Source organism: Idiotropiscis lumnitzeri, chromosome 12, assembly GCF_059441095.1.
Source record: "Idiotropiscis lumnitzeri isolate Australia: NSW breed Sydney's pygmy pipehorse chromosome 12, RoL_Ilum_1.0, whole genome shotgun sequence".
Lineage (NCBI taxonomy): Eukaryota > Metazoa > Chordata > Actinopteri > Syngnathiformes > Syngnathidae > Idiotropiscis > Idiotropiscis lumnitzeri.
In genome coordinates, this window is record NC_142402.1 from 1,042,962 (window position 1) to 1,061,171 (window position 18,210).

Sequence of the window (18,210 nt, forward strand, 5' to 3'; positions counted from 1 at the left end):
GGCATGAACATTGCCGCAGACAGAAAAGGCTTTTCTTTTTTTTTTTTAAACACAGAATTTACCGACATGGGCAAAATGATTTCGGTCATTGTAATAAATTTCGGGAACGGTAAATTTTCGGTTTATCGCCCAGCCCTACTCTCCGCCCAAACGCGGTTCGAGTCAGACTTCTGTTCAAAGTCGAGCATACATCAAAGCAATTCATTTTAGCAATTAGCGCGCTTAGCGCCTCATTGCTTGGCTCCTCGTTTAGAACCCTACTTGTTCGCGGCGTTTATTTGCCATCGCGTAGCTTGTTGCTTCTGCTGAGCGTGGACTTGCATATAGTTCAAATAGTCAGTTCTGCTGCAGCGCAAGATAGCTTGGCGCAGGGCATTTAAGGAGCGGCGAAAGAAATCACTTCCGGGTCAACGAGCGACGCTTTTTTTTTTTTTTTTTTTTTTTTTAAATCAGTACTGCGTGACAGGGCGACGCTTTTTTTTTTAAATCAGTACTGCATGACAGGCCGACACTTTTTTTTTTAAACCAGTACTGCGTGAACTAGGGGCACAAACAGCTTTGACGAGCTCAAACTCGCGTTGTCTGAGATCGCCTTTTGCTGTCCCAAAATCATGCAGAAAGACATGTTCCCCAGGGTCCCACACGCCCCCCCTAAGCATCGCACAGCGCCCCGCCAAATACTACTGTATTGCGAAAAAAGTGAATTTCACAACATATTATATATATATATATCGACCAGCCATCTGATTGCCACATTCCGCAAAAACTGGGGGACCTTAGGGGAGGGACACGTACCACAGAGAAAAAATAAAGGTGCTGCAGGAGAAAAAGGGGCTCAGTAACAGTCCCAGGTAAAAACTGAAATTACCTGGCTGTGCTCTCTTTGCCGGAGCCGCTGAAATGCAACATTGACAACCAAGCGACATCATGCCCACCCCACTTCTCCTCTGGTGTGTGTGAATAAAGCAGCTGCGTCCAAAAACACTAGGGGTGTCCCAATTCAAAAATTGGGTTCAGATATCAGCGCAAAAACCAGTATCGCATTTTATCGGACTACATCCAAAATATCCGATATTAGCACTCACAGACAAGCAGTCCATTCGAGAGTCTGCTCCTGTTCTTGTATCCACCAGTGTCGACAGCGAGCGTACAAGGCCCACGTGATCAAAACAACCATTCCTGTAAAGGAACTAATGAAGACGGTCTGGGAGTCACCATATTTACGAAAAATAAAATTGAAGTATATGGTTAATAAAAATAATTAAAAAAAAATTTTAAAAAAGAAGGATAAGAAAATACATCTACCGGTTTTATGTATTCAGGATACAAACAAACTGCAACTGTATCCCATTACTATTGCAGATTCCAGGTATATTTAATAAAAATGTAAATAATTTTTTCAAAATGACATTTCAAATTTGTGGGAGAGAAATCCCAGAGTCGCGTCCTCTAGCTGGCTGAACAAGAAGGGAGAGGATGGTGACTTTAGTATGCAGGACTTCAATTTAAATAACATTTCCAAAGAAATGCGTCAACTGTCAAAATCATCCGGACTGCTTGTTATCATGGAGGGTTGCGAACAGCCAGCATGCTAGTGCCACGCCCGCAACGTGAGTAAATACCCAAATTCCCGTTACAAATTGCACACAGCTTTGCTATTTAAACACCATGCTACCAATAGTCTACATTTTGCACTGGGAATTAAAAGAATAGAAACGTATTTTTGCAGTTAATGTGATTATCTCAGTCACAGAGCGTGTGCGTGCATGGGTGTGTGTTTTCTCGAAACGGGGATGTGTCTAGGGGCGGAGTCGTGGTGTGTGTGAAGTAGGGCTGCACGATTTTGAAAAAGAACCTACCGTATTTTTACGGCCATACGACGCGCTGCCTCAAAGGGCGCAACACCAGTTGAGGGTGCTATTTCCGTCTTTAATGCATATACTAGGCGCACCGCATTACAAGGCGCTAGCTCGGCTGCTCACGCTAGCTCGCTTGCGCTAGCTCTCGGCTGCTCGCGCTAGCTCTCGGCTGCTCGCGCTAGCTCTCGGCTGCTCGCGCTAGCTCTCGGCTGCTCGCGCTAGCTCTCGGCTGCTCGCGCTAGCTCTCGGCTGCTCGCGCTAGCTCTCGGCTGCTCGCGCTAGCTCACCAGGACTCAATCCCATAAGGAATCGCTGCCAGAGGCATCACCCCATTTCATTGACAGATGTCATGAAACTATTAGGAATCAATGTCAATAACAATGACTAACCAATAAAAGGTGTCTTGGCAATAGTCTACTAGACAACGTCAGGGGAGGTACTTCACTGGTCACCACACTCCTTAGAGTCACGGTTCCAAATCAAAACAAAAAAAACCCTCAGCATACAAGCAAACAATGAAACAAAGAAATAAGATTAACACAAAACATGTATCTCTCATGCCATCAATATACCCAAAAGAAATAAAAAATAAGACAAAAAGATTATAGCAATGGCTTCTTGGGAGCCACTCAGCCTTAGCCAATTACAGAAATGGCTTCTTGAGAGCCACTCAGACTCAGCCAATCACATGGCTGTTTAGAGAGATGTGCATGGCTGTTTAGAGGGATGTGCATGGCTTTTTAGAGAGATGTGCTGTTGTGCTTTGGGCTTTTTGTCTGTTGTCTAAACCTGGGACGTTTCTTGCTTGCAATAACATAAGTGATAAGACAGACTACAACATTGTGGACAGCTGCCCTTTTGTCCAGCTTTCTCCTACACCATCACCATAATCACATAATGTATAAGTCACGGTCAATTAGAAGCATAGATGACTCAGACTTTGACCAGCAGGGTGTACTAACATGCACTCCGAACAGGCCAATGAGTAAAAGGGTTGATGGTCGCGAGTGATGCTTAGTCCATATAATGGGCGCATCGCTTTACAAGGCGCTTTGTTTGTTTTGGGGAAGATTCGGGACTTTAAAGAGCACCCTATGGCCCGGAAAATACGGTAATTGCAATTTTTCGGACCAATATTGCGAATGCGATTCAAATTGCGTTTTTTGTATTTTACATGTTAAAATGTATTAAAATGTGGCGATTGTCAGTCAGTTTAGTTTCAGACAAGTAATTTGATCAACATAATACAAATCACTAATGTCACCATTTGATGAAAAATACAAGGTGCTCTCTTCTGGTGATGGTGCTAAGGTGTGAGCTTCAACCTGTATTCGGTACCAAATGACTTTCCAATAAAAACAATACATTGGGGTTTATTGTATGGTGAGATTATAATATTCTAAAGTTGCATATCTAGAATAATACCACAAAATGGACAATAATGTCTTTGACAGCATCAAAATTAAACAAGGCAATGCGAAACATGAATAACTTAATGTAATCAATTGTCAAGTATCAAGTGCAAACGTTTAAACAGCTCAACATTGCACACTGTTATGCAGTTAGTCTAAGTAAACAAACTTTCAAAACTTACAAATAAAAATCATCATGACAAAAACGCTCTTCTCTCATGTATAAACAGGACAAAACTTTGAAGTCTAAATATTGCACACTTTTTTTTAAAGGATAGCTGCCTTTTCACAAATAGATAAACGGGATTAAGTACTAATATGTGGACTCTGGCGCCGCGCGAGTGGCAGCCTGTTTTCAGCACCCCGGCTTACTATTTGAGCCTTTTTCATGTGTTTTTCCCTTCACCCTGTTTAATTTATTTTACCTCATCGCAGCAATGGACATCCAATTTGCAGTGGTTTTATTGCTGCTGGGGGCTGTTTTTTGCGCGATCGTATGCAGAGACAAAACTCTGAGCTACGGATCGATCGTGTAGACAAGAGCCCTGGGCACATCACTATTTAGGATCAACTTTGCAGTCGGGACATTGAGCTGATATCTGTTAGCATGTGTCTGTTCTATTTGCCGCGAGAGTTCAGTCATGTGATCGCGGTAACGGTGTACGTTCCACCCTCTGCTAACAGTGAGACAGGCTGTGACGTACTGACTGCAGTTGTGAGCAGGCTACAAACACAGCACCCAAATAAATGCCTTGCTCCTTATCTCTGGTGACTTCAATCATGTTTCTCCTTCCTCATTTCTGTCTTCATTCACACAATACGTAACCTGCCACACCAGAGACAATATTGGACCTTTTCTATGCCAACACCAAGGAAGCGTACACATCACTGTCCCTCCCCCCACTGGGCAAAGCTGATCACAACTTGGTTGCTCTCCTGCCTGTGTACAAACCTCTGGTCCGCAGGCAGCCAGCTGTGACACGCACAGTTCAGAGGTGGTCTGGAGAAGCCGAGGAGGCCTTAAAGGACTGTTTCAACACAGCTGTGTGGGAGGCATTCAGCGAAGCCCACGGGGAGTACATTAATGGTCTAACAGACGCAATTACAGCCTATATTAATTTCTGCATGGAGCCCACCATTCCCACCAGGACAGTAAGATGTTTCTCCAACAACAAACCCTGGATCCCACCGGACATTAAAGCTCTCCTGAAGGAGAAAAAGAGGGCTTTTGTGTCAGGCGACAAGGAGGAGCTGTAGAGAGTGAAACGTCAGCTGAGAAGGAGGATCAGAGAGGGGAAAAAGTACAACCGGTAGCGGATGGAGGAACAACTGCAGGATAATAACGCCAGGGATGTCTGGATGGGCCTGAAGACCATCTCAGGCCACGGACAACCAGGTAAGACCCAGAAGGGGGGGGGGGGCTTCAGTGGGCAAATGAACCTATTTTTCCAATATGTTTGATCAGATGCCTGCCGCCGCTCAGTCTCCCCTGCTGCAGCCCCCACCAACCCCTCCTGCCGCTGCGAACGAGACCCTTTCTCCCCTCTCTCTCTCTCCACAGGCTTCAGTTCCGAGCCACATCAGACAACCACCACCTTGTCCTGCTCATCCTTGTACCTCACATCTCAGGTGAAGAAACGAGGAAGGCAGCGGATCCAGATGGGATTAGCTCCTAGCTCCTCAAATCCTGCGCAGACCAGCTGTGTGGAATCGTCCAGCACATGTTCAACCTGAGCCTGAACCTGGGCAGAGCCCCCCAGCTGTGGAAAATATCCTGCCTGGTTCCGGTTCCAAAGACTCCCATCCGAAGGAGCTCACAACTTCAGACCAGTGGCGTTGCCGTCTAATCTAATGATGACCCTGGAGGGATTGGTCCTCGACCACTTCATTTCGCATACCAGCCTGGCATCAGTGTGGATGATGCCATCATCTACCTGCTCCACACTTCACTCTCCCACTTGGAGAAGGCGGGGAGCACTGTGAGGATCATTTTCTTTGATTTCTCCAGTGCTTTCAACACCATCCAGCCCACCCTATTGGGAGACAAGCTGGAGCAGGCGGGAGCGGCCCACCACCTCATCACATGGCTCCACGACGACCTCATAAACTGGCCACAGTACATGAGAACACAGGACTGTGTGTCTGACGCGCTCCTCTGCAGCACAGGAGCACCGCAGGGAACTGTTCTGACTCCCTTTCTGTTCACCCTCTACACCTCGGACTACAAATACAATTCCTCTACCTGTCACCTGCAGAAGTTCTCTGATGACTCTGCGATTGTCTGCCTCATTACTGACGGAGACGATCGTGAGTACAGAGGGTTTACGCAGGGTTTTGTGGACTGGTGTCAGCAGAACCGCCTCCAAATCAACGCTGGGAAATCCACAGAGCTGGTGGTGGATTTCTGCAAGCGTCGGCACTCTCCACCTGCACCAGTGAATATCCAGGGAACACACGTTGAGAGGGTCTCAACTTACAAGTACGTGGGTGTTCATCTGAACAATAAACTGGACTGGAGCAACAACACAGACGCTCTCTATAGAAAGGGTCAGAGCAGACTCTTCCTACTCAGGAGGCTGAGGTCCTTTGGCGTTCAGGGGACACTCCTCAGGAACTTCTATGACTCGGGGGTTTCACCGGTCATTTTCTATGGAGTGGTCTCCTGGGCAGGAAGCATCTCGGGCCCGGACAAAAAGAGACTGGACAAACTCGTGAGGAGGGCCAGCTCTGTTCTGCTCCCTGGACTCTGTGGGTGGCAGGAGGATGATGGCAAAAATGTCATCAATGCTGGGCAACCCAGCCCACCCACTCAATGACACTCTTAGAACACTCCACAGCTTCTTCAGTGATAGACTGTTCCACCCTCATTGCACGAAAGAGAGATTTCGCCGCTCCTTCCTGCCGACTGCTGTCAGACTTTTTAACAAGAACATTAGGTCAGGCCTACAAACGGGCGGGCATTAGTGCAATTGTGCAGTCCTAGGATGCAATACACACTACTACTGTTCTTTATCCAATGCTGTACTTAAATATTGACCAATGCTGTATTTTGTTTACCATTACAGGATTCTTATCATTACAGTACTTTTATCATTGCAGTATTTTCTATCATTGCAGTATTTTTTTATCATTGCAGTAGTTTTACCATCACAGTACTTTTATCATTGCAGTATTTTCTATCATTGCAGTATTTTATTTACTATTACAGTACTTTTATCATTGCAGTATTTTTCCCATCATTCAGTATTTTCTTTTATCATTGCAGCATTTTTGTTTATTTCCCCTCAGTACCATGGACAGACATTAGGAGTGTTTCCTTACACTTGTATATGTTGTGGGATGTAAGTGTGTATATACATGGGGATCTCTGTATATACGTACATACTGTGTATATTTGCATGCTTTTTATGAATGTCTGCTGCTAATGTTATACATTAATGGCTACATTACGCCACCGCCTCTGTATGATCTATATCTTTGCTGCTGTCACACTGCAAATTTCCCCATTGTGGGACAATTAAAGGACATCTTTATCTTTAATATGATGACCATACTTCTCAAACAGGCTTTTTTTTTTAAATATTACTTAAATTATCCTGAATTGCAGACATTTTAGGAACAGGAATTAAAAAAAGCTTCTGCAAGATAGAAATCGGGATATTAAGTGTAAAACGTAAATTCAGTCATTCGCAACTGGACTGATGTTGGAATGTCAATTGGATTAGTTTGAATAAAAATACAACCAAATTAAACTTGCAGACATCCAAATGTCAAATGCTCTTTATTTTCAATGCATATCAAGAATCAAATGAACCATTTCATAGGGATGTAAAGATTCATCGAAAATCTATTAAATACAGATCTAAATTGCTCAAAGTATGCATCGATAAAAAAAAATAAACGAATCGATTCGCTATGTTAACCAGAGCCCCACTCTCGTGCATCGCTACGCACCATTACTTAATACGTTGTGAACTTCACTTTTTTAGCAACACAGCAGTGATAGACAAGCATTTATGAAGAAAAAATGTTGCGTCTGATGCCCGATTTAATTTACGACAAGGACTGTTGTGTCTGAAAGCTAACTGTAGTTAGCACGCACAGGCCACCGTATGCGTCTGGAGGAATGTGGTACGCCAACATAATGTAGTGTCTACTGGGGATTGTGGCGGCGTTAGTCAGCGAACTCGTGTGTATTAAAAACCAAAACATAATTTTTACATACATGTGATTGACATTAAAACAGCAAGAGGACAAGTGCTAACGTGCGACCACGCACCACGTGTTGCGTTTATGAAATCGGAAATTTGACCACCCAAAGTACAACATGACGCATTTGCTACTAACGGCAACACCCAACAATAAAACATAACATACCTAGGTCATTAAAGTGCTGAAAATATTGAGAAAAAATGGGCTATGCGTGTTGATTTGGTAACAATTGTGTTTTGCTGAGCAACGTTATTTCCGTGTTTTATGATATGCATCACACTCGAGATTTCTCTCTCTCATTTTTTAGGCACATACCACATTTTGAATGCGCAAATGATATTATTAGAAAAACAGGTTAAATAAAAACAAAATTAAAAATCATTTCAATTGAAGATTTTAGTTTTCTTAAGCATAGTGCATTTCCTCAATTTTATTCATATGATTTCAGTCACTTCGACATTAAAAAATGGATTGGTGCTCAAGAAAAGTGAAATATGTTCAGAAGTATTTCTCTTAGTATTTATAGGTAGTTTCATAATAATAGTGCAACCCGTCATAGCGTATAGTTTTTGGTTCCATTCAAAATGCACTAAACAATTATACGCTTGCACTAAACATTAATGCTTATTTCGTTTGTGGATCGCCGCCGCATCACATAGGCACACAGAGACAAGCGTGGCAGCAATTAAAACATAAATAAATAAAATATCGACTCGAACCAAAATCGGGAACTGAAAATCAAATCCAATAGCGCTTGAGTGAATCATTACATCTACCATTCAAGATTCTTTCAGGAGTGGACTAGCTGAGCTATTACAGAGAGCACATTTAATATAATTATTCCAAACCCAAAACATTGGCGTCCGGTTTAGCGTAATGGTGAGCTTTAAATGCACTATATAAATAAAGTTGTATTGTATTCTGAAGGGGACTTTGGCCAATCGTTGGCGACCTATTATCGTAATACCATAAAATACAAATTCTATTTATATGGCGCATTTCACAACAGATGGAGCTGTAACGAAGCGCTCACCATACGCTGTCATATAAATTAGCAGGTAATTAGAACATAAATGAAAAAACAAAAACACATTTACAACAGATGCCAGAATAATAGCAGAACAGCGACAGTCTCATGTTGAATAGAAAGCTAAGGGGGCTTGCCTAACATTTAATGGAAGCTCATTCCATAGGGAAGGACCAGCAACAAAAAAGGCACGATCCCCCCGCCTTGTCCTCGGCACCTCCAGCAGCATTTGGTCCACAGACCTGAGGCAGCCTGCAGGTGCGTAGGGGTGGAGGAGCTCAGAGAGGTATGCTGGGGCGAGGCCATTTAAAGCTTTGAAGACGAACAGAAGTATGTTGAGGCAAACTCGAAAGTGCACTGGGAGCCAGTGGAGAGAGGCCAAGATTGGGGTGATGTGATCTGTTTTCCGAGCGCCAGTTAAAAGGTGAGCAGCAGCATTTTGGGCCATTTGGAGGCGCTTGAGCGAGGACTGGTTGACTCCAAAGTAAAGTGCATCGCAGTGTTTCTAAGTGCTGTTGGGAAAGAAAGGGCTTTACTTTGGCCAGCTGCCCAAGATGAAATAGCTGGATCGAACAACAGCACTGATTTGCTGATCTAACTTAAAATCACTGTCTAGTTTGAAAACTAGGTTTGCGACTGTTGGCTTTAGATAAGATGACAGAGGGCCAAGTTCAACAGGGTTGAGAGTAGAAGGGCCACTGTGACCGAACACCATAACCTCTGTCTTCTTTTCATTGAGATTCAGGAAGTTAAGTGACATCCAGATTTCGATTTCCTCCCGGCAGGATAAAGTGGTCTCAAGGAGAAAGCATCTTTTTTGCTTTGCGGGACATAGAACTGGCTGTCATCAGCATAGCAATGGAAGGAAATTCCATGTTTTCGTAAGATGGAACCTAGGGGCAGCAGGTATAACGAAAAGAGCAAGGGCCTCAAAACGGAACCTTGTGGGACACTGTATGACAAAGGGACAGAGCGGGACTCAGTGCAACCTAGGCGAACACAGAAGGTCCTGCCAGTCAGATAAGATCTAAACCATTCTAGAGCGCAACCGCGAATGCCCACCTGGTGCTGTAAACTAGCCAAAAGAATATTGTGGTCCACCGTGTCAAACGCTGCAGTTAGATTTAGCAAGACAAGACATACATAGTCTCCAGTGTTATTTTCCAGGAGAATATCATTCAAAACTCGTAACAGGGCTGACTCTGTGCTATGCTGTTTCTTGAAGCCTGACTGGAAAACCTCCATGTACATCCAAGAAGGATTGTAAGTATAAGTGCACCTCCATGTTCATCCAAGAAGGATCGTAACTGTTAGTGCACCACATTTTCCCAAAGTTTAGAAATAAAAGACAATTTGGAAATGGGTCTATAATTTGACAGCACATCTTCATCAAGGCCAGGTTTCTTAAGCAAAGGTTGCACCAAGGCATGTTTAAAATGTTGGGGGACTACACCACAAGAAAGACTGCTGTGGCCAAAACCAATTTGCCAATACTTGGGAGGACTTCCTTTAAGAACTGAGGAGGGACAGCGGTGAGCCGGATGGCTTAATACGGCAAACCATATCCCCCAAAGATGACAAGGAGATCGCCTCAAAGGAGTCTAATGTTCGTTTGAAACAACAGTCCCAGCTGTAGCCATAAAAAAAGCGCAAAAATCTATTATACATTTCAGGGGACGAGTCTGTGCAATTTGGCAGACGTTGTTTAAGTGGAGAATCGATAGTTCGAAAGAGAGTTTCAGTTGCCTGAATAAGATTGGACAAGTATTCCCACTTTGACTCTTTCACCTTGTTTCGATAACTGTGTCAGCAGTCTTTTAGGATTTGATACGAGACCTGCAGCCTGTCTTTTTTTCCACCTGCGTTCAGCTGTGCTGCATTCTTGTTTAGCTGCACGAGTTCTGTCATTAAGCCATTAAGCCTCCGGTCTTACTTTATGACGTGTATGATTGAAAGCTTACCGGTTGTTTCTCGTTATCAAAGTATCGTTCTTAACTCCTCTGCAAGTTCGAAATTGATGAAGCCGATGCTCAGGCTGAGGCAGTGGCGTGGGCGACTACTACAAACACTACGACAGCTGCGGCAGCTACTGCTACTACTATTCTTCTTCTTCTTCTTCGTCTTTTTTCTTTCTTCTTCTTCTTCTTCCTCTGCTTCTTCTTCTTCTTCCTCTGCTTCTTCCTCTTCTTCTGCTTCTTCTTCTTCTGCTTCTTCTTCTACTTCTTCTTCTGCTGCTTCTTCTTCTACTCTTCTTCTTCTTCTTCGTCTTCGTCTTCGTCTTCTTAGAAACAACGCAATACTTTTTTTAAAATCCTTTGCAATATACAAAAACTCTCAATGGGAGCATACAAAACATTTGTGTTCGTGCATTAAGTCCGTTGAAATTTTAGTCAACAACAACAAAGAAAAGAAAAAAGAGCAGAATAGAACAAGCAAGGCAATTTCCATGTCACCATAAGCCATGCAAAGTGTGACATCCTACAGTTTACTGCAGTCAGGCCAGCCTTTACTCGCAAAAACGAAGTCAAGCCAGCCGTCACTTTTATTTTTAATACTATGCAACACGGTGCATTACGGTAATGCGCCGAAAGCGCTTGCTGTTGGCCACCTTCAAAATAAAAGCTCACAAACTCATGTATACACGTCAGTGGTTTGGATTTAAAATAATGTTATTAAGCTTCTCTGTTCACTCAGGGGGCGTGCAAACCTTCTCAGAATTGCACCAAGAAATGTTATGAATTGAGATAGAAAGAGAAATAACTGTTAACTGTGCACCAATGGCTGACATTACAACAAATTTTAAAAAAAATAATTAAAAATTAAGTTTTCGTTATCCTGTAACCAGACCAGTGCTGGGGAACACTAGATCACCCCAGGTATCCAACCAAAGTACTTTCATTAAAATCGGATGTCGCATTTCAAAATAAAAGGCTAAAGAAATATCTAAATTTGACCCTTAAACCAGATTTTGGAAAATCATTAAAAATTAAGTTTTCGTTATCCCGCAACCAGACTGGTGCTGGGGCACACTAGGCCACCCCGGGTATCCAACCAAGGTACTTTCATCAAAATCTGATGTGGTATTTCAAATAAAAGGCAGGAGAAATCTCATAATTTGACCTTTACACCCGATTTCGAAAAATAATTAAAAATTTTATTTTTGTTATCCTGCAACCAGACCAGCGCTGGGGCACGCTAGGCCACCCCAGGTATCCAACCAAGGTACTTTCATCAAAATCTGAAGTGCCATTTCAAAATAAAAGGCCAACGAAATCTGAAAATTTGACCGGTACACCGATTTCGAAAATTCATTAAAAATTAAGTTTTTGGTATCCCGCAACCAGTCTACTGCTGGGACACACTCGGCCACCCCAGGTATCCAACCAAAGTACTTTGAAGGAAATCCGATGTGGCATTTCAAAATAAAATGCCAAAGAAATCTAAACTTATGGGTGTAACTGTCAAATTTTGACATTTCTCCAGCATTTAATTTTGTAATGCTACATCAAATTTTGATGAAAGTACTTTGGTTGGATACCTTGGGTGGTCTAGTGTGCCCCAGCCCTGGTCTGGTTGCGGGATAACAAAAATTTATTTTTCAAAATCGTGTGTGAGTGTCAAAATTTTGCGATTTCATTGGCCTTTTATTTTGAAATGCCCCATCAGATTTTGACGAAAGTACTTTGGTTGGATACCTGGGAAGGTCCAGTGTGCCTCGGTTAGTAGTCTGGTTGCAGGATAACGAAGACTTTATTTTTAATTAATTTTCTAAATCAGGTGTAACTGTCAAATATGGGAATTTCTTTGGCCTTTTATTTTGAAATGCCAGATCAGATTTTGATTAAAGTACCTTGGTTGGATAACCGGGGTGGCCTAGTGTGCACCAGCACCAGTCTGGTTGCGCGATAACGAAAACTTAATTTTTGATGATTTTTCAAAATCATGTGTAATGGTCAAAAGTTGAGATTTCTTCAGAATTTTATTTTGAAATGCCACATCAGATTTCATTCGAAGTACTTTCGTTGGATACCTGGGGTGAGCTAGTGTGCCTCGGCAGTAGTCGCTGGTCACCGAGGCCTCACTCTGGAGCGAGGCCTGGAGGTGGGGCTCGTCGGCGAGCGCCTGGTGACTGGGCCTGCACCCATGGGGCGAGGCCGGGCGAGGCCCGAAGAGACAACGTGGGTCCCCTTCACATGGGCTCACCACCTATGGGAGGGGCCAAAGGGGTTCGGTGCATTGTGAGCCGGGCAGCGCAAGAGGCAGTGACCTTCCCGACTACAGAAACTAGCTCTTGGGACATGTAATGTCACCTCTCTGGCAGGGAAGGAGCATGAGCTGGTGTGTGAGGCAGAGAAGTTCCGACTTGACATAGTCGGACTCACCTCTACACACAGCTTGAGGTCTGGTACCAGTCCTCTCGAGAGGGGTTGGATACTCTACTACTCTGGAGTTGCCAAAGGTAAGAGGCACCGAGCAGGTGTGGGCATACTTATTGCCCCCCAGCTTGGCGCCTGTACGAAAGGGTAGCCTTCCTCCGCCTTAAGGTGGGGGGACGGGAACTGACCGTTGTTTGTGCCTATGCACCAAACAAACAAGAAATTCTGGTCCACCTTCCGGCGTCTCAGGAGGGGGAAGCAGTGCACCATTAACACTGTTTGTAGTGGAGATGGGGTGCTGCTGACCTCGACTCGGGACGTTGTGAGTCGGTGGGGAGAACACTTCGGAGACCTCCTCAATTCCACTGACTCGCCTTCCATTGAGGAAGCAGAGCCTGGGGACTCAGAGGTGGACTCACCGATCTCTGGGGCTGAAGTAACCGAGGTGGTTCACAAGCACTTCTGTGGCAAGGCCGCGGGGGTGAATGAGATCCGCCCTGAATTCCTAAAGGCTCTGGATGTTGTGGGGCTGTCATGGTTGACACGCCTCTACAAGATTGCGTGGACATCGGGGACAGTGCCTCTGGATTGGCAGACCGGGGTAGTGGTCTCCCTTTTTAAGAAAGGGGACCAGGGGGTGTGTTCCAATTATAGAGGAATCACACTCCTCAGCCTGCCTGGTCAGGTCTACTCAGGGGTACTGGAGAGGAGGGTCCGTCGGGAGGTTTAATCTCAGATCCAGGAGGAGCTGTGTGGTTTTCGTCCTGGCCGTGGAACAGTGGACCAGCTCTACACTTTCTACAGGGTCCTTGAGGGTGCATGGGAGTTCACCCAACCAGTCTACATGTGTTTTGTGGACTTGAGAAGGCATTCGACCGTGTCCCTCGGGGAGTTCTGTGGAGTGTGCTTCGGGATTACGGGGTACCGCCCCCCCTGATACGGGCAGTTCGGTCCCTGTACCACCGATGTCAGAGTTTGGTCCGCATTGCCGGCAGTAAGTTAGATTTGTTTCCAGTGAGGGTTGGACTCCGCCAATGCTGTCCTTTGTCACAGGTTCTGTTCATAACTTTTATAGACAGAATTTCTAGGCGCAGTTGAGGCAATGAGGGTATCCGGCTTGGTGGCCTCAATATCGCATCTCTGCTTTTTACAGATGATGTGGAACTGTTGGCTTCTTCAAGCCTTGATCTCCAACTCTCACTGGAGCGGTTCGCAGCCGAGTGAAAATCAGCACTTCCAAATCTGAGACCATGGTTCTCAGTCGGAAAATGGTTGCGTGCCCTCTCCAGGTCGGGGAAGAGTTTATGTACCGGTGAAGTTTTGGATTTTTTGGGGCTTGTGCATTAGAGTTATTAAGCATTTTGTCAGTTGTGGCAAAGAAAATATTAAAGGCAAATTTTGAAGCCCCGCCCCCGTCATATAGTAATTCGAAAGCTAAAATTTTTGTCCCAGTGTTTGTCTCAGGTCCTAAGATGGTACAGCCGGAATGTTAAGGCAATCGGATGAACCTTCTCGGATCAGGGTACAGAAGAATGAACACTGTAAAAGTGAAAAAAATGGGGCAAAATTTGACATTCAAAAATTCATACACGTGCCTGGCAATTTTCGGAGGCCTAGGTCAATCGGGATTTCCTTTGATGTTTCCCATCCTAGTTGGTGCTAGAGAGCCATTTTGTTTGTGTCGTTGATGATGACGTTAAAATATAACATTTTTAACCATACCCGATGATACTGCAAAGTTTGTTGAGTTTTCGTGTATGTTTAGGGGGTCAAAAATGCGATCGAACGATCGGAAAATAGAAAAAAAAAAAACTAGAGCTGCGAGCAGCGATAAAGGGTCCTCGCAACCCTGGCAACGTTGGGGTACCGGCACATTGGAAATGTGAAATATTTACAAGAAATAACGTAAGGAATCTTTGTGGAGTGAAAGTTAGAGCAGCTTTTGTTGTTAAAGCCAATCAAAATGACCAACTCCTGTGTAGCATATGGCTCCAATAGACTTTTTATTAGTTTTGGCTTTCTACATGCTTCATCCAATTTTCCAATATATTGGTGAAACACAGACACGGGGCAGTTTTTTTTTTTTTAATTTCTAGTGGGTGATAACAATCCATTTTCAAAAGATTGCTCAACAAACTTATAGAACCTCAAAATAAGCATTGTTTTATTGGCGAACTATGCGAAGCCACGCCCACAGCTTTTCACGAAAAATGATAAATTTCATCTCGAAGGCCTAAACACTCATCCGAGCAAATATGCGTTAGACCTTATTAACATAATAATAATAATAATAATAATAATAATAATAATAATAATAATAATAACAATAATAATAATAATAATAATAATAATAATAATAATAATAATAATAATAATAATAATAATAATAATTAATAATAATAATAATAATAATAATAATAATAATAATAATAATAATAATGGGCGGCACGGTGGCCGACTGGTTAGCACGATGGCCTCACAGTGAGAGACAGCATCGGGCGTGGGTTCGATCCCGGCTCCGGCCATCCTGTGTGGAGTTTGCATGTTCTCCCCGTGCTTGCGTGTGTTTCCTCCGGGTACTCCGGTTTCCTCCCACATTCCAAAAACATGCATGGCAGGCCAATTGAACACTCGAAATTGCCCCTAGGTATGAGTGTGAGTGCGGATGGTTGTTCGTCTCTGTGTGCCCTGCAATTGGCTGGCAACCAGTTCAGGGTGTCCCCCGCCTACTGCCCGAAGATAGCTGGGATAGGCTCCAGCACCCCCGCGACCCTAGTGAGGAGAAGCGGTACAGATGATGGATGGATGGATAATAATAATAATAATAATAATTTCTACAAAATAATAGGGACCTCGCAGCGTTCGCTGCTCGGGCCCTAATAATAATAATAATGGTAATAATGATTTCTACAAAAACAATAGGGAACTCGCAGCGGTCGCTGCTGGTGCCCTAATAATAATAATAATAATTTCTACAAAATCAATAGAGACCTTGCAGCGGTCGCTGCTCTGGCTCTAATAATAATAATAATTTCTACAAAAACAATAGGGACCTCGCAGCAGTCGCAGGCCCGGACCTCGCAGCGATCGCAGGCCCGAATGAAAGTAAAACTGCAAAGGATTATCTGCACTTTTTGAAGTGGCCAATACTTCCGAAAATAAAAGAAATGCAATTCCCTGGTTACTACCCAGCAACAGCAATGTTGAAAAAGCAGGGTGTTTTGAAACAATTCTGATACTGCTTATGATCAATTACAGCATCAATAAGAGTGACTAGTAGCGAGACTGATACCCAATCGCCAGGCTACAATGGGTTAAGTTGTCTGTTATATCCAATCAGACAAGCGTGAGCCCTTGAGTAGACACTGCTTATAATCAATTACAGTATCAAATAATATAATAGTCACAACTCATGATCAATTGCTATGACTTATTATTGACTTCAGGATCGCGGATCGTCGGCGACTTACATGGACAACAAACACTTCACTGCGTTAAACAAGCGGCACATTTTATTTAACCCACAGTATAAAGTGTACAAGCAAGCAAGCAAGCAACAATTGTATTTCAGCTCATAGATTACATGCAATACATAAATCTCATTACCGTGTGCTGGAAGGACGGAGAGCCCCGGCGTCCTCAGTAATGCGAGCAAAAAATACGATGCTGGGCGTCCGCGCGTAGAACCCTCAGCCGACTCTACTTTGGTTTTGCCTCCGTCACATTCTTATAGCCAATATCGCACCCCATCCCCTCCCGTTCGAGTGCGCTTTGATGGTTCGCATGGCCCTTCGCACAACTTTGGCCTTTGCCAATCCTCACTCCCTTTTCGTTATCGACTGTACCTTTTCGCATGAGTCAGACATTCCTGGTGCTTAGGCCCTGTACGAATTCTCTCCAATTATTCCCGTTCTCATAACACGTAGATACAACCTGTGCAAATTCTCATAACATAGATGCAGCCTGTGCAAATTCTCATAACACATAGATGCAGCCTGTGCAAATTCTCACAACACATAGACACAGCCTGCGCAAATTCTCATAACACATAAACACAGACATCTACTAACGCGTGTATATAGGTATAAAATGGTTATTATGCAGCATTTATGTGGTAAAACAACATTAATAAACCATATTTCACTTCACAGGGGTTTGAGGTGGAGCCACGTGGTTTTCGTTCACGAGATGAGGAAACAATGGAACATCTTTTTTTCACCTGTTCTAAGACAAATTCTTTTTGAAATGATGTTATAAACTGGATACATACTAATATGTATGAAATACCACAACTAAATTCGGACTAAACAAAAAATGCTTGGGCTCTGCAATATTGTGATAATTTTGGGTAAATACCACATTGATAGATGGAAATGACAAAATAAAACACCTGCCCTCAATATATTCAAAAATGGTTTCTTGTCGTATTTTGCTTCTTTGCCACTCTTAGAGGACTTGAGTATGGACTTTCGGAAGACGTGTGAAGTTGTCTCAAATTGTTTGTTAAGATACTAGTACATGAAAAATACTGATTGGAAATGGAAATGGCTTATAGTGACATGAACTGTCTTGCTGTTCTATTCTGTTCTTTTTTCTTCTTTGTTGTTGTTTTGTTTTCTTTACGGGTATTTCAATGGACTTAATGCACAAACACAAATGTTTTTTGTATTCTCCCAGTAAGATTTTTGTGTATTGCATTTTGTGACTAAAGGTCATTGAAAAAAAGGGTCAGAGCAGACTCTTCCTACTCAGGAGGCTGAGGTCCTTTGGCGTTCAGGGGACACTCCTCAGGAACTTCTATGACTCGGGGGTTTCACCGGTCATTTTCTATGGAGTGGTCTCCTGGGCAGGAAGCATCTCGGGCCCGGACAAAAAGAGACTGGACAAACTCGTGATTTTGGAAAATCATTAAAAATTAAGTTTTCGTTATCCCGCAACCAGACTGGTGCTGGGGCACACTAGGCCACCCCGGGTATCCAACCAAGGTACTTTCATCAAAATCTGATGTGGTATTTCAAATAAAAGGCAGGAGAAATCTCATAATTTGACCTTTACACCCGATTTCGAAAAATAATTAAAAATTTTATTTTTGTTATCCTGCAACCAGACCAGCGCTGGGGCACGCTAGGCCACCCCAGGTATCCAACCAAGGTACTTTCATCAAAATCTGAAGTGCCATTTCAAAATAAAAGGCCAACGAAATCTGAAAATTTGACCGGTACACCGATTTCGAAAATTCATTAAAAATTAAGTTTTTGGTATCCCGCAACCAGTCTACTGCTGGGACACACTCGGCCACCCCAGGTATCCAACCAAAGTACTTT

The 18,210-nt window shown here is 43.5% G+C and overlaps 1 protein-coding gene across 6 annotated transcripts in view; it reads right to left on the reverse strand.

Annotated features, from left to right (window-relative positions):
- depdc5 (DEP domain containing 5, GATOR1 subcomplex subunit) overlaps nt 1–10,961 on the reverse strand; it is a 248,093-nt gene extending 237,132 nt beyond the window's left edge. For 3 of the 6 annotated variants that reach the window (XM_088311269.1, XM_088311266.1, XM_088311263.1), the window contains exon 1: nt 10,472–10,959. The gene's annotated coding sequence lies outside the window, so the exon portion shown is untranslated. Of the gene's footprint in view, nt 1–10,471 lie in introns of all 6 variants that reach the window. The other 3 variants (XM_088311264.1, XM_088311270.1, XM_088311267.1) reach the window with 3 other exon arrangements.
- Nucleotides 10,962–18,210: the final 7,249 nt, after the last annotated feature.